This window comes from Oncorhynchus masou, unplaced genomic scaffold (genome assembly GCF_036934945.1).
Source record: "Oncorhynchus masou masou isolate Uvic2021 unplaced genomic scaffold, UVic_Omas_1.1 unplaced_scaffold_1155, whole genome shotgun sequence".
In the NCBI taxonomy this organism is placed as follows: domain Eukaryota; kingdom Metazoa; phylum Chordata; class Actinopteri; order Salmoniformes; family Salmonidae; genus Oncorhynchus; species Oncorhynchus masou.
In genome coordinates this window covers 41032-67428 of record NW_027001303.1, presented here as the reverse complement: position 1 = coordinate 67428, position 26397 = coordinate 41032, and the positions used below count along the sequence as shown (strand labels likewise).

General features: G+C 48.6%; 1 pseudogene; it reads left to right on the top strand.

The window, feature by feature from the left end:
• LOC135529387 (netrin receptor DCC-like) overlaps window positions 1–26397 on the top strand; it is a 197934-nt pseudogene that overhangs the window by 136727 nt on the left and 34810 nt on the right.

Below are 26397 nucleotides of genomic sequence, written 5' to 3'. Positions count from 1 at the left end.
ACTCTCTGACTGAAGTCTGTAGTGAACCCCTGAGTCATCAGGCTACTCTCAGACTGAAGTCTGTAGTGAACCCCTGAGTCATCAGGCTACTCTCTGACTGACATCTGTAGTGAACCCCTGAGTCATCAGGCTACTCTCTGACTGAAGTCTGTAGTGAACCCCTGAGTCATCAGGCTACTCTGACTGAAGTCTGTAGTGAACCCCTGAGTCATCAGGCTACTCTGACTGAAGTCTGTAGTGAACCCCTGAGTCATCAGGCTACTCTCAGACTGAAGTCTGTAGTGAACCCTGAGTCATCAGGCTACTCTGACTGAAGTCTGTAGTGAACCCCTGAGTCATCAGGCTACTCTCAGACTGAAGTCTGTCGTAAACCCTGAGTCATCAGACTACTCTCAGACTGAAGTCTGTAGTGAACCCCTGAGTCATCAGGCTACTCTCAGACTGACGTCTGTAGTGAACCCCTGAGTCATCAGGCTACTCTCAGACTGAAGTCTGTAGTGAACCCCTGAGTCATCAGGCTACTCTCAGACTGAAGTATGTAGAGAACCCCTGAGTCATCAGGCTACTCTGACTGAAGTCTGTAGTGAACCCCTGAGTCATCAGACTACTCTCAGACTGAAGTCTGTAGTGAACCCCTGAGTCATCAGGCTACTCTCAGACTGAAGTATGTAGTGAACCCCTGAGTCATCAGGCTACTCTGACTGAAGTCTGTAGTGAACCCCTGAGTCATCAGGCTACTCTCAGACTGAAGTCTGGGTGAACCCCTGAGTCATCAGGCTACTCTCAGACTGAAGTATGTAGTGAACCCCTGAGTCATCAGGCTACTCTGACTGAAGTCTGTAGTGAACCCCTGAGTCATCAGGCTACTCTCAGACTGAAGTCTGTAGTGAACCCCTGAGTCATCAGGCTACTCTGACTGAAGTCTGTAGTGAACCCCTGAGTCATCAGACTACTCTCAGACTGAAGTCTGTAGTGAACCCCTGAGTCATCAGGCTACTCTCAGACTGAAGTATGTAGTGAACCCCTGAGTCATCAGGCTACTCTGACTGAAGTCTGTAGTGAACCCCTGAGTCATCAGGCTACTCTCAGACTGAAGTCTGTAGTGAACCCCTGAGTCATCAGGCTACTCTCAGACTGAAGTATGTAGTGAACCCCTGAGTCATCAGGCTACTCTGACTGAAGTCTGTAGTGAACCCCTGAGTCATCAGGCTACTCTCAGACTGAAGTCTGTAGTAACCCCTGAGTCATCAGGCTACTCTGACTGAAGTCTGTAGTGAACCCCTGAGTCATCAGGCTACTCTCAGACTGAAGTCTGTAGTGAACCCCTGAGTCATCAGGCTACTCTGACTGAAGTCTGTAGTGAACCCCTGAGTCATCAGGCTACTCTCAAACTGAAGTATGTAGTGAACCCCTGAGTCATCAGGCTACTCTGACTGAAGTCTGTAGTGAACCCCTGAGTCATCAGGCTACTCTCAGACTGAAGTCTGTAGTGAACCCCTGAGTCATCAGGCTACTCTCAGACTGAAGTATGTAGTGAACCCCTGAGTCATCAGGCTACTCAGACTGAAGTCTGTAGTGAACCCCTGAGTCATCAGGCTACTCTCAGACTGAAGTATGTAGTGAACCCCTGAGTCATCAGGCTACTCTGACTGAAGTCTGTAGTGAACCCCTGAGTCATCAGGCTACTCTCAGACTGAAGTCTGTAGTGAACCCCTGAGTCATCAGGCTACTCTCAGACTGAAGTATGTAGTGAACCCCTGAGTCATCAGGCTACTCTGACTGAAGTCTGTAGTGAACCCTGAGTCATCAGGCTACTGCTCAGACTGAAGTCTGTAGTGAACCCCTGAGTCATCAGGCTACTCTGACTGAAGTCTGTAGTGAACCCCTGAGTCATCAGGCTACTCTCAAACTGAAGTATGTAGTGAACCCCTGAGTCATCAGGCTACTCTCAGACTGAAGTCTGTAGTGAACCCCTGAGTCATCAGGCTACTCTCAGACTGAAGTCTGTAGTGGACCCCTGAGTCATCAGGCTACTCTGACTGAAGTATGTAGTGAACCCCTGAGTCATCAGGCTACTCTCTGACTGAAGTCTGTAGTGAACCCCTGAGTCATCAGGCTACTCTCAGACTGAAGTCTGTAGTGAACCCCTGAGTCATCAGGCTACTCTCTGACTGACATCTGTAGTGAACCCCTGAGTCATCAGGCTACTCTCTGACTGAAGTCTGTAGTGAACCCCTGAGTCATCAGGCTACTCTGACTGAAGTCTGTAGTGAACCCTGAGTCATCAGGCTACTCTGACTGAAGTCTGTAGTGAACCCCTGAGTCATCAGGCTACTCTCAGACTGAAGTCTGTAGTGAACCCCTGAGTCATCAGGCTACTCTGACTGAAGTCTGTAGTGAACCCCTGAGTCATCAGGCTACTCTCAGACTGAAGTCTGTCGTCCCCCCCTGAGTCATCAGACTACTCTCAGACTGAAGTCTGTAGTGAACCCCTGAGTCATCAGGCTACTCTCAGACTGACGTCTGTAGTGAACCCCTGAGTCATCAGGCTACTCTCAGACTGAAGTCTGTAGTGAACCCCTGAGTCATCAGGCTACTCTCAGACTGAAGTATGTAGAGAACCCCTGAGTCATCAGGCTACTCTGACTGAAGTCTGTAGTGAACCCTGAGTCATCAGACTACTCTCAGACTGAAGTCTGTAGTGAACCCTGAGTCATCAGGCTACTCTCAGACTGAAGTATGTAGTGAACCCCTGAGTCATCAGGCTACTCTGACTGAAGTCTGTAGTGAACCCCTGAGTCATCAGGCTACTCTCAGACTGAAGTCTGTAGTGAACCCCTGAGTCATCAGGCTACTCTCAGACTGAAGTATGTAGTGAACCCCTGAGTCATCAGGCTACTCTGACTGAAGTCTGTAGTGAACCCCTGAGTCATCAGGCTACTCTCAGACTGAAGTCTGTAGTGAACCCCTGAGTCATCAGGCTACTCTGACTGAAGTCTGTAGTGAACCCCTGAGTCATCAGGCTACTCTCAGACTGAAGTCTGTAGTGAACCCCTGAGTCATCAGGCTACTCAGACTGAAGTCTGTAGTGAACCCCTGAGTCATCAGGCTACTCTCAGACTGAAGTATGTAGTGAACCCCTGAGTCATCAGGCTACTCTGACTGAAGTCTGTAGTGAACCCCTGAGTCATCAGGCTACTCTCAGACTGAAGTATGTAGTGAACCCCTGAGTCATCAGGCTACTCTCAGACTGAAGTATGTAGTGAACCCCTGAGTCATCAGGCTACTCTCTGACTGAAGTATGTAGTGAACCCCTGAGTCATCAGGCTACTCTCAGACTGAAGTCTGTAGTGGACCCCTGAGTCATCAGGCTACTCTGACTGAAGTCTGTAGTGAACCCCTGAGTCATCAGGCTACTCTGACAGAAGTCTGTAGTGGACCCCTGAGTCATCAGGCTACTCTGACTGAAGTCTGTAGTGGACCCCTGAGTCATCAGGCTACTCTGACAGAAGTCTGTAGTGGACCCCTGAGTCATCAGGCTACTCTGACTGAAGTCTGTAGTGAACCCCTGAGTCATCAGGCTACTCTCGCACAGCTTTTAATTCACGTTTTGTGCAAACAATTATTTTGAGAGAGAATTTTTTTTTTAAGGTGTTTTTAGTCACCATAAGAAATGGTCTTACGAAAGTGTATGATTCTTTAGGCACATCTAGTTTCTTTTTGAAGTACTCTAAGCGAGATGTTCTTAAATAAACCATCTGTTTTTACAGATGAAGGTTCATCCGTGAAGGCAGAGACGGTTTCTCATGAAGTGGAACCCTATTCCCTATATAGTACCCTACATTGACCAGGGCCATATGGCACCCTATCAAAGGCACTCCACTATGTAGATAGGGTGCCATTTGGGACACATTTCAAAATGATTCCATATGTCCTCATTGTGACCTGTTAATGCTATTTAATACCGCTTCAGTCTATTTCATTCAAAATGAGGACATTATGTTGGTTTATATAATGGATTCTGTACCAGCTCTGAATGTAAACAAAAAATAAACAATCTGTCGCAATCGAGACCTTGACATACAGTAGTTAACTATGGTCAATGCACTCAGGCGTTGTACTTCATGCACTGTGGCCCAGGCCCCTCAATTTACCCTTGACAAAGGACAGCATTTAACGTTGTGAAATCCCAAACACATGAAAATACAGGGATAAATAAATATCAGATATTGGGACTGGAGTAAAATGTGGGCCAGGACTCAGGGGCTAAATTAGTTCCAGGACTCAGGGGCTAAATTCATTTCTTGACTTGTAGGTTTTGGCATTAACACACACACACACACACACTCATAGTGTATAAATCTTGTGAAACGGCACCAGGGAGGCAGTGGTTGAAGCCCAGGCTGGAGATTGATGCTTGGGGCCCTTTCTCTGGCTCCTCCTCTGGCCCCTCCTGATTCATCTGGCCCCCTCTGCCTGCCCCTCCCTGGACCCTTCTAGTCTCTCTGGCTCACCCTGGTCTCTCTGACCCCTCCTTGCCCCGCATGAACCCATGTACCTTCCTGCCTCCTGCTGGCCCCTCTCCTGACCCCTCTGGGTCCTCCTGGCGCCCCTGGCCCTCCTTCTGATAGGTTGGAGGACGTCCTCCGGTAGTCATCATAATTACTGTGTAAGTCTGTAGGAGGGGGTGAGAACCATGAGCCTCATAGGGATTGTATTGAAGTCAATGTACCCAGAGGAGTACAGTAGGTAGCTGTCCTCCGGCTACATCATGGTGCTACCATACAGAGTGCTGTTGAGGCTACTGTAGACCCTTTAATCAATTATTTGGTGACGTGATTATATTTAGTTTAGTTTTATCTAAAAAGGATAACTTTTTAAATACACTGCTCAAAAAAATAAAGGGAACACTAAAATAACACATCCTAGATCTGAATGAATTAAATATTCTTATTAAATACTTTTTTCTTTACATAGTTGAATGTGCTGACAACAAAATCACACAAAAATTATCAATGGAAATCAAATTTATCAACCCATGGAGGTCTGGATTTGGAGTCACACTCAAAATTAAAGTGGAAAACCACACTACAGGCTGATCCAACTTTGATGTAATGTCCTTAAAACAAGTCAAATGAGGCTCAGTAGGGTGTGTGGCCTACATATGCCTGTATGACCTCCCTACAACGCCTGGGCATGCTCCTGATGAGGTGGCGGATGGTCTCCTGAGGGATCTCCTCCCAGACCTGAACTAAAGCATCCGCCAACTCCTGGACAGTCTGTGGTGCAACGTGGCGTTGGTGGATGGAGCGAGACATGATGTCCCAGATGTGCTCAATTGGATTCAGGTCTGGGGAACGGCGGGCCAGTCCATAGCATCAATGCCTTCCTCTTGCAGGAACTGCTGACACACTCCAGCCACATGAGGCCTAGCATTGTCTTGCATTAGGAGGAACCCAGGGCCAACCGCACCAGCAATGGTCTCACAAGGGGTCTGAGGATCTCATCTCGGTACCTAATGGCAGTCAGGCTCCTCTGGCGAGCACATGGAGGGCTGTGCAGCCCCCAAAGAAATGCCACCCCACACCATGACTGACCCACCGCCAAACCGGTCATGCTGGAGGATGTTGCAGGCAGCAGAACGTTCTCCACGGCGTCTCCAGACTGTCACGTCTGTCACATGTGCTCAGTGTGAACCTGCTTTCATCTGTGAAGGGCACAGGGCGCCAGTGGCGAATTTGCCAATCTTGGTGTTCTCTGGCAAATGCCAAACGTCCTGCACGGTGTTGGGCTGTAAGCACAACCCCCACCTGTGGACATCGGGCCATCATACCACCCTCATGGAGTCTGTATCTGACCGTTTGAGCAGACACATGCACATTTGTGGCCTGCTGGAGGTCATTTTGCAGGGCTCTGGCAGTGCTCCTCGTGCTCCTCCTTGCACAAAGGCGGAGGTAGCGGTCCTGCTGCTGGGTTGTTGCCCTCCAAAGGGCCTCCACGTCTCCTGATGTACTGGCCTGTATCCTGGTAGCGCCTCCATGCTCTGGACACTACGCTGACAGACACAGCAAACCTTCTTGCCACAGCTCACATTGATGTGCCATCCTGGATGAGCTGCACTACCTGAGCCACTTGTGTGGGTTGTAAACTCCGTCTAAAGCACCGCCAGCATTCAAAAGTGACCAAAACATCAGCCAGGAAGCATAGGAACTGAGAAGTGGTCTGTGGCCCCCACCTGCAGAACCACTCCCTTATTGGGGGTGTCTTGCTAATTGCCTATAATTTCCACCTGTTGTCTATTCCATATCTATCTGGGTAACACGGGGCGGCAGGGTAGCCTAGTGGTTAGAGCGTTGGACTAGTAACTGGAAGGTTGCGAGTTCAAACCCCCGAACTGATAAGGTACAAATCTGTCGTTCTGCCCCTGAACAGGCAGTTAACCCACTGTTCCCAGGCCATCATTGAAAATAAGAATTTGTTCTTAACTGACTTGCCTGGTTAAATAAAGGTAAAAATTAAAATAAAAAAAATCCATTTGTACAACAGCATGTGAAATGTATTGTCAATCAGTGTTGCTTCCTAAGTGGACAGTTTGATTTCACAGAAGTGTGATTGACTAGGAGTTACATTGTGTTGTTTAAGTGTTCCCTTTATGTTTTTGAGCAGTGTATATAAAAATAAAAAACATTTTTAGAAAATTCAGCCTCCACTGATTAAGAGCTCTAACTGATGCCTCTCCGTTAGCATCAGAATAGTTGTAACTAATGCCTCTCCGTTAGCATCAGAATAGTTGTAACTAATGCCTCTCCGTTAGCATCAGAATAGTTGTAACTGATGCCTCTCCGTTAGCATCAGAATAGTTGTAACTAATGCCTCTCTGTTAGCATCAGAATAGTTGTAACTGATGCCTCCCCGTTAGCATCAGAATAGTTGTAACTGATGCCTCTCCGTTAGCATCAGAATAGCTGTAACTGATGCCTCTCCGTTAGCATCAGAATAGTTGTAATTGATGCCTCTCCGTTAGCATCAGAATAGTTGTAACTAATGCCTCTCCGTTAGCATCAGAATAGTTGTAACTGATGCCTCTCCGTTAGCATCAGAATAGTTGTAACTGATGCCTCCCCGTTAGCATCAGAATAGTTGTAACTGATGCCTCTCCGTTAGCATCAGAATAGTTGTAACTGATGCCTCCCCGTTAGCATCAGAATAGTTGTAACTGATGCCTCTCCATTAGCATCAGAATAGTTGTAACTGATGCCTCCCCGTTAGCATCAGAATAGTTGTAACTGATGCCTCCCCGTTAGCATCAGAATAGTTGTAACTGATGCCTCCCCGTTAGCATCAGAATAGCTATAACTGATGCCTTTCTTTCCTCCTCCATGAAAGAACATCAAAGAGCAGAAAGAGAGATGTTCCTGGGTGACACGAGGCAGAAACAGCAGATAGATATGGGCCCTGGGTGACACGAGGCAGAAACAGCAGATAGATAAGGGTTCTGGGTGACACGAGGCTGACACAGCAGATAGATAAGGGTTCTGGGTGACACGAGGCAGAAACAGCAGATAGATAAGGGTTCTGGGTGACACGAGGCAGAAACAGCAGATAGATATGGGTTCTGGGTGACACGAGGCAGACACAGCAGATAGATAAGGGGTCTGGGTGACACGAGGCAGAAACAGCAGATAGATATGGGTTCTGGGTGACACGAGGCAGACACAGCAGATAGATATGGGTCCTGGGTGACACGAGGCAGAAACAGCAGATAGATATGGGTTCTGGGTGACACGAGGCAGACACAGCAGATAGATATGGGTCCTGGGTGACACGAGGCAGAAACAGCAGATAGATATGGGTTCTGGGTGACACGAGGCAGACAAAGCAGATAGATATGGGTTCTGGGTGACACGAGGCAGACACAGCAGATAGATAAGGGGTCTGGGTGACACGAGGCAGAAACAGCAGATAGATAAGGGTCCTGGGTGACACAAGGCAGACACAGCAGATAGATAAGGGGTCTGGGTGACACGAGGCAGAAACAGCAGATAGATAAGGGTTCTGGGTGACACGAGGCAGACACAGCAGATAGATAAGGGTTCTGGGTGACACAAGGCAGACACAGCAGATAGATAAGGGGTCTGGGTGACACGAGGCAGAAACAGCAGATAGATAAGGGTCCTGGGTGACACGAGGCAGACACAGCAGATAGATATGGGTCCTGGGTGACACGAGGCAGAAACAGCAGATAGATAAGGGTTCTGGGTGACACGAGGCAGAAACAGCAGATAGATAAGGGTTCTGGGTGACACGAGGCTGACACAGCAGATAGATAAGGGTTCTGGGTGACAAGAGGCAGACACAGTAGATAGATAAGGGTTCTGGGTGACACAAGGCAGACACAGTAGATAGATAAGGGTTCTGGGTGACACGAGGCAGAAACAGCAGATAGATATGGGTTCTGGGTGACACGAGGCAGACACAGCAGATAGATTTGGGTCCTGGGCGACACGAGGCAGAAACAGCAGATAGATATGGGTTCTGGGTGACACGAGGCAGAAACAGCAGATAGATAAGGGTTCTGGGTGACACGAGGCAGACACAGCAGATAGATATGGGTCCTGGGTGACACGAGGCAGAAACAGTAGATAGATATGGGTCCTGGGTGACACGAGGCAGAAACAGCAGATAGATATGGGTCCTGGGTGACACGAGGCAGACACAGCATAGATATAGATAAGATAGATAGATAAGATAAGTGTCCTGGGTGAAGCTGGATTGATAGGTCTCGCCCACTGCCCCTTTTCTAGTTTGGGTTCTAACAATGTTTTCTCCTTTCCCGTGGTCACCCTTACGCAGCCAATGCATCATGTAGCTCTCTCTCTTACTTTCACAGCCACCACAGGTTCATGGTAAGAGAAGACCTAGCAATCCTTCCTGCAGATCCTGTGTGTGTCTCTCTCCTCTATCTCATGTCTCTTTATCTGTCTCTCTTTTTGTCTGTCTCTCTCTTTCTCTGTGTCTCCCGTGTCTCTGTCTGTCTGTCTGCCCATAGCTGTGGGCTACGGTTCATATAGCACAGACAGGCTCAGTGGCGACAGAAATGGACCGATTGGGGGTCCTTTTGTAGAGCTTTTGTAACTGAGTCAGGTTTGTAGGATCCTTGCTCGCACATGCGAGAGGGCGGGGTATTCAGGTCAGGGCTTTGTAATGGCCACTCCACTACCTTGACTTTGTTGCCATTTTGCCACAACTTTGGAAGTATGCTTGGGGTCATTGTCCATTTGGAAGACCCATTTGCAACCAAGCTTTAACTCCCTGACTGATGTCTTGAGATGTTGCTTCAATATATCCACCTAATTTTCCTTCCTCGTGATGCCATCTATTTTGTGAAGTGCACCAGTCCCTCCTGCAATAAAGCGCTGCCACCGCCGTGCTTCACGGTTTCAAACCAAAAGTACGTTAATCTCTTGGAGACAGAACGCGTCTCCTTCCTGCGCGGTATGACAGCTGCGTGGTCCCATGGTGTTTATACTTGCGTACTATTGTTTGTACAGATGAACATGGGACCTTCAGAGGTTTGGAAATTGCTCCCAAGGATGAACCAGACTTGTGGAGGTGTTCAATTTTCTTTCTGAGGTCTTGGTTGATTTCTTTTGATTGTCCCATGATGTCAAGCAAAGAGGCACTGAGTTTGAAGGTAGACCTTGAAATACATCCACAGGTAAACCTCCAACTGACTAAAATGATGTAAATTAGCCTATCAGAAGCTTCTAAAGCCATGACATAATTTTATGGAATGTTCCAAGCTGTTTAAAGGCACAGTCAACTTAGTGTATGTAAACTTCTGACCCACTGGAATGGTGATACAGTGATTTATAAGTGTAAAATAATCTGTCTGTAAACAATTGCTGGAAAACTGACTTGTGTCCTGCACAAAGTAGATGCCCTAACCGACTTGACAACACTATAGTTTGTTAACAAGACATTTGTGGAGTGGTTGAAAAGCGAGTTTTAATGACACCAACCTAAGTGTATGTAAACTTATGACTTCAACTGTATGTGTATATATAAAATATATATTTATATCAAGCCCCATCATGATCACTTGTAGTGTAATGTGTATAGTATATTGGTCTGTACTATAGTGTAGTTTAGTGATCTGTGTGTGTGGGGAGGTTAGAGAGGGATAGATACAGAGAGTGTATTATCTCCCTCACTTGCTTTGGCAATGTTAACATGTTTCCCATGCCAATAAAGCCCCTTAAATTGAATTGAATTGAGAGGGTTTGGAGAGAGATACATTTCTTTGGCAATGTAAACATATGTTTCCCATGCCAATAAAGCCCAGTGAATTGACATGATCTCTCTCCCTCTCTCCTTGTCTCTCTCCCTCTCTCTTTGTGTCTCTCATTGTCGCTCTTCCTCTCTCTTTGTGTCTCTCCCCTTGTCTCTCTCCTGTCTCTCTATATCTCTCCCTCTCTTTGTGTCTCTCTCCTGTCTCTCTCTCTCTCCCTCTCTCTCTCCTTGTCTCTCTATCTCTCTCCCTCTCTCTTTGTGTCTCTCTCCTTGTCTCTCTCTCCCGTCTCTCTCTCCCTCTCTCTTTGTGTCTCTCTCTCCCTCTCTCTTTGTGTCTCTCTCCTTGCCTCTCTCCTGTCTCTCTCTCCTCTCTTTTGTGTGTCTCTCTCCTAGTCTCTCTCCTGTCTCTCTTTCGCTCTCTCTCTCTCTCTCTTTGTGTCTCTCTCTTTGTCTCTCTCTCCTCTCTCTCTCCCTCCCTCCCTCTTTGTCTCTCTCTCTTTGTCTCTCCTCTCTCTTGTGTCTTTCGTCTCTCTCCTCTCTCTCTCTCTCTCTCTCTTTCTCTCCTATTCTCTCTCCTGTCTCTCTATCGCTCCCCCTCTCTCTTTGTATATCTCTAACCTTGTCTCCTTATCTCCTATCTCTCTGTTGTGGAGGTTGGGGAGAAGGCCAGCTCTGAATTCTCTCCTGCTCTCAAACACAACAGTTTCCAATTGCCCATTATTGGTTGGCACTTAGGAATGTATAATGAGATGTACAATACAGGCTATTCTACAGACACTCAGACCACTCCCACACTGTATTCTATCTCTGGATTGCCATTTAGGTTACATTTCATACACTGTGTCATAGTTGAGTCAAAGAAAATAATGTATTCTTAAAATTTTATTTTTTTCTCTCTGAATACTCAAGTTTGAACACAGAAATATAATAGCATTCTTCTGTTCTTCCTGTGCTCTCTCTCTCTCTCCCTCTCTCTATCCCTTCCCCTGCTCTCTCTCTCTCTCTCTCTCTCTCTCCCCCCTTCCCCTGCTCTCTCTCTCTCTCTCTCCCTCTCTCTCTCCCTTCCCCTGCTCTCTCTCTCTCTCTCTCCCTCTCTCTCTCTCTCTCCCTTCCCCTGCTCTCTCTCTCTCTCTTCTCTCTCTCTCTCTCTCTCTCTCTCTCCTTCCCTTCCCCTGCTCTCTCTCTCTCCCTCCCATGCTTCCCCTGCCCTGCTCTCTCTCTCTCTCCCTTCTCCCTCTCCCTTCCCCTCTCTCTCTCTCTCCCTTCCCCTTCTCTCTCTCCCTTCCCCTGCTCTCTCTCTCTCTTCTCTCCTTCCCATTCTCTCTCTCTCTCCCCCTCCTTCCCCTGCTCTCTCTCTCTCTCCCTTCCCCTGCTCTCTCTCTCTCTCTCTCCCTTCCCCTCTCTCTCTCTCCCTTCCCCTGCTCTCTCTCTCTCTCTCTCTCCCTTCCCCTGCTCTCTCTCTCTCTTCCCCTGCTCTCTCTCTCTTTCCCCTGCTCTCTCTCTCTCTTCCCCTCTCTCTCTCTCCCTCCCTCCCCTGTCTCTCTCTCTCCCTTCCCCTGCTCTCTCTCTCTCTCTCTTCCCCTCTCTCTCTCTCTCCCTTCCCCTGCTCTCTCCCTTCCCTTCCCCTGCTCTCTCTCTCTCCCTTCCCTGCTCTCTCTCCCCTTCCCCTGCTCTCTCTCTCTCTCTTCCCCTGATCTCTCTCTCTCTCTCTCCCTTCCCCTGCTCTCTCTCTCTCTCTCCCCTTCCCCTGCTCTCTCTCCCTTCCCCTGCTCTCTCTCTCTCTCTCCCCTCTCCCTTCCCCCTGCTCTCTCTCTCTCTCTCTCCCTTCCCCTTCTCTCTCTCCCTTCCCCTGCTCTCTCTCTCTCTCCCCTTCCCTTCCCCTGCTCTCTCTCTCCCTTCCCCTGCTCTCTCTCTCCCTTCCCCTGCTCTCTCTCTCTCTCTCTCTCTCTCTCTCTCTCTCTCCCTTCCCCTGCTCTCTCTCTCTCCCTTCCCTGCTCTCTCTCTCTCCCTTCCCCTGCTCTCTCTCTCTCTCCTCCCTTCCCCTGCTTCTCTCTCTCCTCTCTCTCTCCCTTCCCCTGCTCTCTCTCTCTCTCCCTCCCTTCCCCTGCTCTCTCTCTCTCTCCCCCTGCTCTCTCTCTCTCCCTTCCCCTGCTCTCTCTCTCCCTTCCCCTGCTCTCTCTCCCTTCCCCTGCTCTCTCTCTCTCTTCCCCTTCCCCTCTCTCTCTCTCTCTCTCCCTTCCCCTGCTCTCTCTCTCTCCCTTCCCTGCTCTCTCCTTCCCCTGCTCTCTCTCTCTCTCCCTTCCCCTGCTCTCTCTCTCTCCCCTTCCCCCTGCTCTCTCTCTCTCCCTTCCCTCTCTCTTCCCTGCTCTCTCCCTTCCCCTGCTCTCTCTCTCTCCCTTCCCTGCTCTCTCCCTTCCCATTCTCTCTCTCTCTCTCCCTTCCCCTGCTCTCTCTCTCCCCTTCCCCTGCTCTCTCTCTCTCCCCTTCCCCTGCTCTCTCTCTCTCTTCCCCTGCTCTCTCTCTCTCTCCCTCTCTCCCTTCCCCTGCCCCTCTCTCTCTCTCTCTCTCTCTCCCTTCCCCTGCTCTCTCTCTCTCCCTTCCCCTGCTCTCTCTCTCTCCCTTCCCCTGCTCTCTCTCTCTCCCTTCCCCTGCTCTCTCTCTCCCTTCCCCTGCTCTCTCTCTCTCCCTTCCCCTGCTCTCTCTCTCTCCCTTCCCCTGCTCTCTCTCTCCCTTCCCCTGCTCTCTCTCTCTCCCTTCCCCTGCTCTCTCTCTCTCTCCCTTCCCTGCTCTCTCTCCCCTTCCCTGCTCTCTCTCTCTCTCTCTCTCCCTTCCCCTGCTCTCTCTCTCTCTCCCCTTCCCCTGCTCTCTCTCTCTCTCTCTCTTCCCTTCCCCTGCTCTCTCTCTCTCTCTCCCCTTCCCCTGCTCTCTCTCTCTCCCTTCCCCTGCTCTCTCTCTCTCCCCTTCCCCTGCTCTCTCTCTCTCCCTTCCCATGCTCTCTCTCTCTCTCTCTCTCTCTCTCTTCCCCTGCTCTCTCTCTCCCTTCCCCTGCTCTCTCTCTCTCCCCCCCTGCTCTCTCTCTCTCCCGCTCTCTCTCTCTCTCCCTCCTCTCTCTCTCCTTCCCCTCATCTCTCTCTCTCTGTCTGTCTCTGTCTCTCTCTCTCTCTCCCCTTCCCCTGCTCTCTCTCTCTCCCTTCCCCTGCTCTCTCTCTCCCTTCCCCTGCTCTCTCTCTCCCTTCCCCTGCTCTCTCTCTCTCTCTCCCCCTGCTCTCTCTCTCTCTCCCCCTGCTCTCTCTCCCCCCCTGTCTCTCTCCCTTCCCCTCATCTCTCTCTCTATCTCTCCCTGATCCTGCTCTCTCTCTCCTCCCACATCTCTCTCTCTTTCCCCTCCCTGCTCACCCCCACTATTTTTCTGTTGTACAGGTCGCCATGGAGATGGTGGCTACTGGCCTTCTGACAACAACCTGATTGATAGGAGCAGTTTGAACGGTAAGCACCCCCACACTGCCTTAACTGCTCCCTATTGTAAAAGTGTCACCGCCCTGTGCTGTGTTCAGAGTTAACTATACTAGACCTGGGTTCAAATACTATTCGACATCTTTCAAATACTTTGATTATTGATTTTTAGCCTGTCAGGAGTGTCATGTGAGTGGGTGGGTTATTTTTTTGGTGACCTTTGCATTTGGTTCTGTTGTGCAATGCACAAGGTCTGGGAAAACTAGCTGGTTTCACCGATTTCACAGGAAACGGCTCCCTGCTGTGACATCACCTAGTCTCTCTGTTCCCAGACCTGGAAACGGCTCCCTGCTGTGACATCACCTAGTCTCTCTGTTCCCAGACCTGGAAACGGCTCCCTACTGTGAAATCACCTAGTCTCTCTGTTCCCAGAGCTGGAAACGGCTCCCTGCTGTGACATCACCTAGTCTCTCTGTTCCCAGACCTGGAAACGGCTCCCTGCTGTGACATCACCTAGTCTCTCTGTTCCCAGACCTGGAAACGGCTCCCTGCTGTGACATCACCTAGTCTCTCTGTTCCCAGACCTGGAAACGGCTCCCTACTGTGAAATCACCGAGTGTACAGTTCCCAGACCTGGAAACGGCTCCCTGCTGTGACATCACCTAGTCTCTCTGTTCCCAGACCTGGAAACGGCTCCCTACTGTGAAATCACCTAGTCTCTCTGTTCCCAGACCTGGAAACGGCTCCCTACTGTGAAATCACCTAGTCTCTCTGTTCCCAGACCTGGAAACGGCTCCCTACTGTGAAATCACCGAGTGTACAGTTCCCAGACCTGGAAACGGCTCCCTGCTGTGACATCACCTAGTCTCTCTGTTCCCAGACCTGGAAACGGCTCCCTGCTGTGACATCACCATGTCTCTCTGTTCCCAGAGCTGGAAACGGCTCCCTACTGTGAAATCACCTAGTCTCTCTGTTCCCAGAGCTGGAAACGGCTCCCTGCTGTGACATCACCTAGTCTCTCTGTTCCCAGACCTGGAAACGGCTCCCTATTGTGAAATCACAGAGTGTACAGTTCCCAGACCTGGAAACGGCTCTGGGAACTATAGACTAGTTGACTAGATAGACAAAGGCTCTGTGCACATGCACACATACACACGGCAGGCTGTGGAGCTGTCTCTGTTGGGAAATCTGTCTGTTAATTAAGGACTAGCATATCATTACAGCCTGTAGGTTTATGAGCATGGGAAGGGAGGGAGGGGTAGACTATAAAGAGGGAGGCAGGGAGGGGTAGACTAGAGAGGCAGGGAAGGAGGGGTAGACTAGAGAGGGAGGGAAGGAGGGGTAGACTAGAGAGGCAGGGAAGGAGGGGTAGACTAGAGAGGGAGGGAAGGAGGGGTAGACTAGAGAGGGAGGGAAGGAGGGGTAGACTAGAGAGGGAGGGAAGGAGGGGTAGACTAGAGAGGGAGGGAAGGAGGGGTAGACTAGAGAGAGAGGGAACCCTATCCAGTCTGAGTAACCCTATCCAGTCTGAGGAACCCTATCCAGTCTGACTAACCCTATCCAGTCTGAGAAACCCTAACCCTATCCAGTCTGACTAACCCTATCCAGTCTGAGTAACACTAACCCTATCCAGTCTGACTAACCCTATCCAGTCTGATTAACACTAACCCTATCCAGTCTGACTAACCCTATCCAGTCTGATAAACCCTATCCAGTCTGAGTAACACTAACCCTATCCAGTCTGACTAACCCTATCCAGTCTGAGTAACACTAACCCTATCCAGTCTGACTAACCCTATCCAGTCTGACTAACCCGATCCAGTCTGACTAACCCGATCCAGTCTGAGTAACCCTATCCAGTCTGACTAACCCGATCCAGTCTGACTAACCCGATCCAGTCTGACTAACCCGATCCAGTCTGACTAACCCGATCCAGTCTGACTAACACTAACCCGATCCAGTCTGAGAAACCCTATCCAGTCTGAGAAACCCGATCCAGTCTGACTAACCCGATCCAGTCTGACTAACCCTATCCAGTCTGAGTAACCCTATCCAGTCTGACTAACCCTATCCAGTCTGACTAACCCGATCCAGTCTGACTAACCTATCCAGTCTGAGTAACCCTATCCAGTCTGACTAACACTAACCCTATCCAGTCTGACTAACCCTATCCAGTCTGACTAACCCTATCCAGTCTGACTAACCCTATCCAGTCTGACTAACCCTATCCAGTCTGAGTAACACTAACCCTATCCAGTCTGACTAACATAACCCTATCCAGTCTGACTAACCCTATCCAGTCTGACTAACACTAACCCTATCCAGTCTGAGTAACACTAACCCTATCCAGTCTGACTAACCCTATCCAGTCTGAGTAACCCTATCCAGTCTGAGTAACACTAACCCTATCCAGTCTGTCTAACACTAACCCTATCCAGTCTGACTAACCCTATACAGTCTGACTAACACTAACCCTATCCAGTCTGACTAACCCTATCCAGTCTGACTAACACTATCCAGTCTGTCTAACCCTATACAGTCTGTCTAACCCTATCCAGTCTGACTAACCCTATACAGTCTGACTAACACTAACCCTATCCAGTCTGACTAACCCTATCCAGTCTGACTAACACTATCCAGTCTGTCTAACCCTATACAGTCTGACTAACCTATCCAGTCTGACTAACCCTATCCAGTCTGACTAACCCTATCCAGTCTGACTAACCCTATCCAGTCTGAGTAACCCTATCCAGTCTGACTAACCCTATCCAGTCTGACTAACCCTATACAGTCTGTCTAACACTAATCCTATCCAGTCTGACTAACCCTATACAGTCTGACTAACACTAACCCTATCCAGTCTGACTAACCCTATCCAGTCTGACTAACACTAACCCTATACAGTCTGACTAACACTAACCCTATCCAGTCTGACTAACCCTATCCAGTCTGACTAACACTAACCCTATCCAGTCTGACTAACCCTATACAGTCTGTCTAACACTAACCCTATCCAGTCTGACTAACCCTATACAGTCTGTCTAACACTAACCCTATCCAGTCTGACTAACCCTATACAGTCTGACTAACACTAACCCTATCCAGTCTGACTAACCCTATCCAGTCTGACTAACACTAACCCTATACAGTCTGAGTAACACTAACACTATCCAGTCTGAGTAACACTAACACTATCCAGTCTGAGTAACACTAACCCTATCCAGTCTGACTAACCCTATCCAGTCTGACTAACACTAACCCTATACAGTCTGACTAACACAAACCCTATCCAGTCTGACTAACCCTATACAGTCTGTCTAACACTAACCCTATCCAGTCTGACTAACCCTATACAGTCTGACTAACACTAACCCTATCCAGTCTGACTAACCCTATCCAGTCTGACTAACACTAACCCTATCCAGTCTGACTAACCCTATCCAGTCTGACTAACACTAACCCTATCCAGTCTGAGTAACACTAACACTATCCAGTCTGAGTAACACTAACACTATCCAGTCTGAGTAACACTAACCCTATCCAGTCTGACTAACCCTATCCAGTCTGACTAACACTAACCCTATACAGTCTGACTAACACTAACCCTATCCAGTCTGACTAACCCTATACAGTCTGTCTAACACTAACCCTATCCAGTCTGACTAACCCTATACAGTCTGACTAAGACTAACCCTATCCAGTCTGACTAACCCTATCCAGTCTGACTAACCCTATACAGTCTGACTAACACTAACCCTATCCAGTCTGACTAACACTAACACTATCCAGTCTGACTAACACTATCCAGTCTGACTAACCCTATCCAGTCTGACTAACCCTATCCAGTCTGACTAACCCTATCCAGTCTGACTAACACTAACCCTATCCAGTCTGACTAACACTATCCAGTCTGACTAACCCTATCCAGTCTGACTAACCCTATACAGTCTGACTAACACTAACCCTATCCAGTCTGACTAACACTAACCCTATCCAGTCTGACTAACCCGATCCAGTCTGAGAAACCATAACACTATCCAGCCTGAGTCATGTATATGATAACAAGCTGCACACACACACATGCCCGCTGTAATCTGTAATCATACTTGAGTGTTGGCAGAACGTCGCCAGGGATCGGCGGGGCTCACTGGTATGACAGCGTGCTCACTGACCCACTGCAATGCCTGCTGGGATGAATTAGGAGGAAACCGGTGGCTTCTGTCTGTCCTTCTGATTAGGAGCAGATGGTTGAGCCTGTTGCCTTCCAGCATGATAGAGGTCAGAGTTCACTGATGAAGCACAGACCCACCATGTATTGTACCTGGTTCTCAATGGACAGGAGCAGTGTGAAACAGAGACTGTGTCCCTGATGGCACCCTATTCCCTATGCAGTGCATTACTTTGGACCGTCAAGTTGGCGCACATCTTGTCCATACTGCCTGGGCTCTGGTTAAAAGTAGTGCACTACATAGGGAATAGTGTGCAACTGTGCCCTAGGTGTGCAGTAATTATACTAGCTGGATGCCCAGACTTGTGACCCTGAGCAGCGGACGAGTCATTTATCCTGTCCCAGAGACGGGGCTGCTCAGGTGTTGTGGGACTGAGACTACTCTCCTTTGTCTGCCTGTGTTCTTTAGTTCTACTTAACGTTCTTAGAATATTCCTAGATCTTCTGGATAGTGTTCATTTTCCTAGATCTTCTGGATAGTGTTCATGTTCCTAGATCTTCTGGATTGTGTTCATGTTCCTAGATCTTCTGGATTGTGTTCATGTTCCTAGATCTTCTGGATTGTGTTCATGTTCCTAGATCTTCTGGATTGTGTTCATGTTCCTAGATCTTCTGGATTGTGTTCATGTTCCTAGATCTTCTGGATTGTGTTCATGTTCCTAGATGTTCTGGATTGTGTTCATGTTCCTAGATGTTCTGGATTGTGTTCATGTTCCTAGATGTTCTGAATTGTGTTCATGTTCCTAGATGTTCTGAATTGTGTTCATGTTCCTAGATGTTCTGGATTGTGTTCATGTTCCTAGATGTTCTGGATTGTGTTCATGTTCCTAGATGTTCTGGATTGTGTTCATGTTCCTAGATGTTCTGGATTGTGTACATCTTCCTAGATGTTCTGGATTGTGTTCATGTTCCTAGATGTTCTGGATTGTGTTCATGTTCCTAGATGTTCCGGATTGTGTTCATGTTCCTAGATGTTCTGGATTGTGTTCATGTTCCTAGATGTTCTGGATTGTGTTCATGTTCCTAGATGTTCTGGGTTGTGTACATCTTCCTAGATGTTCTGGGTTGTGTACATGTTCCGGATTGTGTTCATGTTCCTAGATGTTTCGGATTGTGTACATCTTCCTAGATGTTCTGGATTGTGTTCATGTTCCTAGATGTTCTGGATTGTGTTCATGTTCCTAGATGTTCTGGATTGTGTTCATGTTCCTAGATGTTCTGGATTGTGTTCATGTTCTACTATTGTTAGCCTACCTAGTTACTTATTAAACAATCCAATACATCTTCCCCACTCCTAGAAGGGTGGGGCAGATTGTTCGGTCTATTTTTATCCTAACCCAGTCTGAAAGATCGCATGTGTGCAATCTGTGTTTCTCTTCGCCTGGGAACGTTGGGATTCCATCTTGAAAATCATCTGAAAGCGTCTTAATGAATAGGAGATAATACTGTTGAAATAACCCTAATATAGCAGATGAGCATCGACGCGAACCGGACTGGAATTGAAGTCTAGCGTCAGCATCGTTAACCAATGTCTGTGTCCCAAAATATATTCCTTTTGACTAGGGCTCTGGTCTGAAGTAGTGCACTGTATAGGGACTAGGGCTCTGTTCTAAAGTAGTGCACTATATAGGGACTAGGGCTCTCGTCTAAAGTAGTGCACTACTTAGGGAATAGGGCTCTGGTCTAAAATAGTGCACTATATAGGAACTAGGGCTCTGGTCTAAAGTAGTGCCCTATATAGGGACTAGGGCTCTCGTCTAAAGTAGTGCACTACTTAGGGAATAGGGCTCTGGTCTAAAGTAGTGCACTATATAGGAACTAGGGCTCTGGTCTAAAGTAGTGCCCTATATAGGGACTAGGGCTCTGGTCTAAAGTAGTGCCCTATATAGGGAATAGGGCTCTGGTTTATAGTAGTGCACTATATAGGGACTAGGGCTCTGTTCTAAAGTAGTGCACTATATAGGGACTAGGGCTCTCGTCTAAAGTAGTGCACTACTTAGGAATAGGGCTCTGGTCTAAAATAGTGCACTATATAGGAACTAGGGCTCTGGTTTATAGTAGTGCACTATATAGGGAATAGGGCTCTGGTTTATAGTAGTGCACTATATAGGGAATAGGGCTCTGGTCTAAAGTAGTGCATTATGTTCAGAATAGAGTGCCATTTGGGACATGTACAGTGTGTTACCAGGACGATGGGTCTGAGGCATTGTCACACATTATCTGATGTTTCTGCTGTAATAGCTATTGTTGAGACGGCTAGACCGGATAATTATTGAAGAATTAAGATGAATTAAGATGACTGTTGAATTCCAATGTGAACAGTCACCTTGTTAAACCGAGAGGACAGACCAAGATGGTTTCTTCTAAGGCTGCTCCTCCAGTCGAGGCCGGAGTTTAGAGCTCTGCTATTCGACCTGAGGGTTAAGGCGAGCCTGTTTTTAAGTGAAGTCGAGCCTGTTTTTTTTCAGGTATCACTGAATTGAATACTAACATTTTGATCCTGGGTCATTTGCTCGTGCTCCTGCTGCATGAGAAAACGACTCAGTTACTTTTCATCACTCTAAAACTAACTGCTCTCTCATGTCACGTCAGTGGGGAGAGCAGCCCAAGCGTAGCTGTTGCTATGGATACTGACAGACTCAGAGCCACCATGAGCAGAGTGCATGCAGATTGAGCTGCGTTGCAGAGAGCGCGTGATAGGCAGGGAGGAACAGCAAATGGATTTACTAACGGAGAAAGTTTTTTCTGGTTTTGGTTTTTCGGGCTGAACCTTAAATTTGGCAGAAGCAATCGGGCCTGGGCGGGGTAGGGCCTGAACTTTCTGGGCCTGTTTAGGGTAGGACCTGAACTTTCTGGGCCTGGTTAGGGTAGGGCCTGAACTTTCTGGGCCTGGGCGGGGTAGGGCCCGAACTTTCTGGGCCTGGGCGAGGTAGGACCTGAAATTTCTGGGCTTGTTCGGGGTAGGACCTGGGTAGGGAAGGGCCTGAACATTGTGGGTCTGAGTAGGGAAGGGCCTGAACATCGCAGACCGGGCAGGGTAGGGCCTGAATGTCGCGTGCCTGGTTAGGAAAGGGCCTGAATAGTTTGGGCCTGGGTATGTGGGGGCCTGAACATCGTGGGCCTGGGTAGGAAAGGGCCTGAACATCGCAGGCCGGGCAGGGTAGGGCCTGAACGGTGTGGGCCTGGGTATGTGGGGGCCTGAACATCGTGGGTCTGGGTAGAGTAGGGCCTGAAAGTTTTGAGCCTGGGTAGAGAAGGGCCTGAACATCTCGGGCCTGGGTAGGGTAGGGCCTGAACAGTGTGGGCCTGGGTGTGGGGGGTATGAACGTCATGAGCCTGGGTAGGTGGGGGCCTGAACATCGTGAGTCGGTGTAGGGTAGGCCCTGAACGTTGTGAGCCTGGGTAGGGTAGGGCCTGAACAGTGTGGGCCTGGGTATGTGGGGGCCTGAACATCGTGGGTCTGGGTAGGGTTTTGTCTGAAAGTTGTGTGCCTGGGTAGGGCCCGAACGTCATGGGCCTGGGTAGGATAAGGACTGAACATTGTAGGTATGGGCAGGTTTGGGCCTGAACATTGTGGGTCTGGGCAGTGTAGCGACTGAATGTTGTGTGCCTGGGTAGGGTAGGGACTGAAGGTCACGGGTAAGGGCAGGGTAGGGACTGAAGGTCACGGGTAAGGACAGGGTAGGGACTGAAGGTCACGGGTAAGGGCAGGGAAGGGAGTAAGGTCACGGGTAAGGGTAGGGTAGTGAATGAAGGTCACGGGTAAGGGCAGGGTAGGGACAGAAGGTCACGGGTAAGAGCGGGGTAGGGACTGAAGGTCACGGGTAAGAGCAGGGTAGTGATGGAAGGTCACGGGTAAGGGCAGGGTAGTGACGGAAGGTCACGGGTAAGAGCAGGGTAGGGCTGGAAGGTCACGGGTAAGGGTAGGGCTGGAAGGTCACGGGTAAGGGCAGGGTAGGGACAGAAGGTCACGGGTAAGAGCAGGGTAGGGGATGAAGGTCACGGGTAAGAGCAGGGTAGGGACTGAAGGTCACGGGTAAGGGCCTGAAGGTCACGGGTAAGGGCAGGGTAGGGACTGAAGGTCACGGGTAAGGACAGGGTAGGGTAGGGACTGAAGGTCACGGGTAAGGGCAGGGAAGGGAGTAAGGTCACGGGTAAGGGTAGGGTAGGGAATGAAGGTCACGGGTAAGGGCAGGGTAGTGACAGAAGGTCACGGGTAAGAGCGGGGTAGGGACTGAAGGTCACGGGTAAGGGCAGGGTAGTGACGGAAGGTCACGAGTAAGGGCAGGGTAGTGACGGAAGGTCACGGGTAAGAGAAGGGTAGGGCTGGAAGGTCACGGGTAAGGGCAGGGTAGGGCTGGAAGGTCACGGGTAAGGGTAGGGTAGGGCTGGAAGGTCACAGGTAAGGGCAGGGTAGGGACTGAAGGTCTCGGGTAAGGGCAGGGTAGGGACTGAAGGTCACGGGTAAGGAAAGGGTAGGGACAGAAGGTCACGGGTAAGGAAAGGGTAGGGACAGAAGGTCACGGGTAAGGGCAGGGTAGGGTAGGGACTGAAGGTCACGGGTAAGGGCAGGGAAGGGAGTAAGGGGTCACGGGTAAGAGCGGGGTAGGGACTGAAGGTCACGGATAAGAGCAGTGTAGTGATGGAAGGTCACGGGTAAGGGCAGGGTAGGGACAGAAGGTCATGGGTAAGAGCAGGGTAGGGCTGGAAGGTCACGGGTAAGGGTAGGGTAGGGCTGGAAGGTCACGGGTAAGGGTAGGGTAGGGCTGGAAGGTCACGGGTAAGGGTAGGGTAGGGCTGGAAGGTCACGGGTAAGGGTAGGGCTTGAAGGTCACGGGTAAGGGCAGGGTAGGGACTGAAGGTCACGGGTAAGGACAGGGTAGGGACAGAAGGTAACGGGTAAGGGCAGGGTAGGGACAGAAGGTCACGGGTAAGTGCAGGGTAGGGACTGAAGGTCACGGGTAAGAGCAGAGTAGGGACTGAAGGTCACGGGTAAGAGCAGAGTAGGGACTGAAGGTCACGGGTAAGAGCAGAGTAGGGACTGAAGGTCACGGGTAAGGGCAGGGTAGGGACAGAAGGTAACGGGTAAGGACAGGGTAGGGACAGAAGGTCATGGGTAAGGGCAGGGTAGGGACTGAAGGTCACGGGTAAGGGTAGGGCTTGAAGGTCACGGGTAAGGGCAGGGTAGGGACTGAAGGTCACGGGTAAGGACAGGGTAGGGACAGAAGGTAACGGGTAAGGGCAGGGTAGGGACAGAAGGTCACGGGTAAGTGCAGGGTAGGGACTGAAGGTCACGGGTAAGAGCAGAGTAGGGACTGAAGGTCACGGGTAAGAGCAGAGTAGGGACTGAAGGTCACGGGTAAGAGCAGAGTAGGGACTGAAGGTCACGGGTAAGGGCAGGGTAGGGACTGAAGGTCACGGGTAAGAGCAGGGTAGGGACTGAAGGTCACGGGTAAGAGCAGGGTAGGGCTGGAAGGTCACGGGTAAGGGCAGAGTACCAGCATACTGATAGTTAAGCCTTCATCAAAACAACTCACGTTAATATCAGCAGCTGTGTTATTATAAATAAAAGCTATAGTACTCTAGGAATCAAATAAATATTTGCTGTTAATGTTGTTTTTTGCCAGCAACACGAATGTGTCAATGTGAATTCTGTCTTTATGTGATGTAATTGGTTTTTACTGAAAAATGTGTTCAAATGCTTTACCTGTGTAAAAGGCTTTGTTATCCTGCTGGGATGATAGCAGTTCTACCTTGTAATGTGTCTGTGATGTTGTTGTTCCTTGTGGGTTAACCGAGCTACACAGACACTAACACAAAAAAATAAGCCTTTCATTTACTGCTGTTGTTCAAACGCTACTGAGGTTAGTATGACTTCACTGTCACGGCTCTCGTTGTGGGAAGGAGGAGCGGACCAAAATGCAGCGGAGTTTTGATTCATTTTATTAAATACGGAAACTATACACGATGAAACTAACAAAATATCAAACCTACAAAAAAACGAAAACAGCCCTATCTGGTGCAAAACACAGAGACAAGAACAATCACCCACAAACACACAGTGAAACCCAGGCTACCTAAATATGGTTCCCAATCAGAGACATTGACTAACACCTGCCTCTGATTGAGAACCATATCAGGCCAGACATAGAAATAGACAAACAAGACATCCAACATAGAATGCCCACTCAGATCACACCCTGACCAATCAAAACATAGAAACATACAAAGTAAACTATGGCCAGGGCGTGACATTCACATTGTTTTATCTGCATTTGACAGGTCATTCGAGCTTCAGTAAGTTAAACTTGTGAGGTGGTTGTAGACTGTCGAATTGTACAACATGTTGATTGTCAGATGCACTAACAAAGAATAGCATTCTGATATTACCAAGGGAATTAGTTTTCAATAGAACTTGTAGAATATTCCAGAACACGTGTGTGTGTTCTGGAATATTCTAAAAGTTCTATTGTAAACTATATATATATACACAGTACCAGTCAACAGTTTTGACACACCTACCCATTCCAGGGTTATTCTTTATTTTTACTATTTTCTACATTCTAGAATAATAGTGAAGACATCAACACTATGAAATAACACACATGGAATCATGTAGTAAATACAAAGTGTTAAACAAATCAAAATATATTTTATATTTTATATTCTTCAAAAGTAGCCACCATTTACCTTGATGTCAGCTTTGCACACTCTTGGCATTCTCTCAACCAGCTTCATGAGGTAGTCACCTGGAATGCATTTCAATTAACAGGTGTGCCTTGACAAAAGTTAATTTGTGGAAATTATTTCCTTCTTAATGCATTTGAACCAATCAGTTGTGTTGTGACAAGGTAGGGGTGTTATACAGAAGACATCCCTATTTAGTAAAAGACCAGCTCAAATAAGCAAAGAGAAACGACAGTACATCATTACTTTAAGACATGAACTTTGAAAGTTTCTTCAAGTGCAGTCGCAAAAACCATCAGGCGCTATGATGAAACTGTCTCTCATGAGGACGGTACCACAAGAAAAGGAAGACCCAGAGTCTTCTACAATGTAAAATAAAATCAAGTTAAACCCTTGAATGAGTAGGTGTCCAAAATGTTGAATGATGTTGTATAGGTAGACACACACACACGCACGTTTCGTACCGTGTAGGCCATTCTGTTTGAGTAGCTGATAGACGGACCTCGTAGCCTGAGGGTCTAATGACGAGCTTTGTTGTATTAACCCTAATGGAATACAGTCTACACTCTATGGCGGCCTCTCAAATGACCCTATGGGCCCCTGGTTAAAAGTAGTGCACTATAGAGACTAGAGCTGTCTTTTGGAATGCAGTCCTTACCTCGGCCCAGAGGAGATGGGTTGTCTACGTCCGCTGGATGAACGCTTGGTAATTAAGTACAGGTGTGTTAAAAGCTTGGTAATTAAGTACAGGGGGGTTAAAAGCTTGGTAATTAAGTACAGGGGGGTTAAAAGCTTGGTAATTAAGTACAGGGGGTTAAAAGCTTGGTAATTAAGTACAGGGGGGTTAAAAGCTTCAGTATATCTGTCAGGTTCTTTGAGACGGCGGGGCGGTGAAAGTGAACGGAGGGACAGGTTGAATTGATGACATTCTCCATCACCCCGTTATTGTGACCTTGACAGGAGTGGCGTGGAGGAGCCTCGTGTCGGTCTGGGGGCTTGGAGGCAGCACAGTGAATCCATCCTTCACAGTAACCCCCCCCATGGTACCACTGATGGAAATGTGCATAGCTCTCTCAATTTGTCTTATTGCATTGCTGTGTTTGGTATTTTCCGTGTGGGAACAGCTAGTGTTTTGAACTGAAAGGAACACACCCACACACACAAACCCACACCCAGACACGTATTGTAGGAAACAGGGCTTGGGAACAGAGTCTGTCTGTTAGTGCTCCGACTACACTCAAACACCCACTGTTCTCTAACTACACTCAAACACCCGCTGTTCTCTAACTACACTCAAACACCCACTGTGGTCTAACTACACTCAAACACCCACTGTTCTCTAACTACACTCAAACACCCGCTGTGGTCTAACTACACTCAAACACCCGCTGTTCTCTAACTACACTCAAACACCCGCTGTGCTCTAACTATACTCAAACACCCGCTGTTCTCTAACTACACTCAAACACCCACTGTTCTCTAACTACACTCCAACACCCACTGTTCTCTAACTACACTCCAACACCCGCTGTTCTCTAACTACACTCCAACACCCGCTGTTCTCTAACTACACTCAAACACCCGCTGTGGTCTGACGACACTCCAACACCCACTGTTCTCTAACTACACTCCAACACCCACTGTGGTCTAACTACACTCCAAAACCCACTGTTCTCTAACTACACTCAAACACCCGCTGTTCTCTAACTACACTCAAACACCCACTGTGGTCTAAC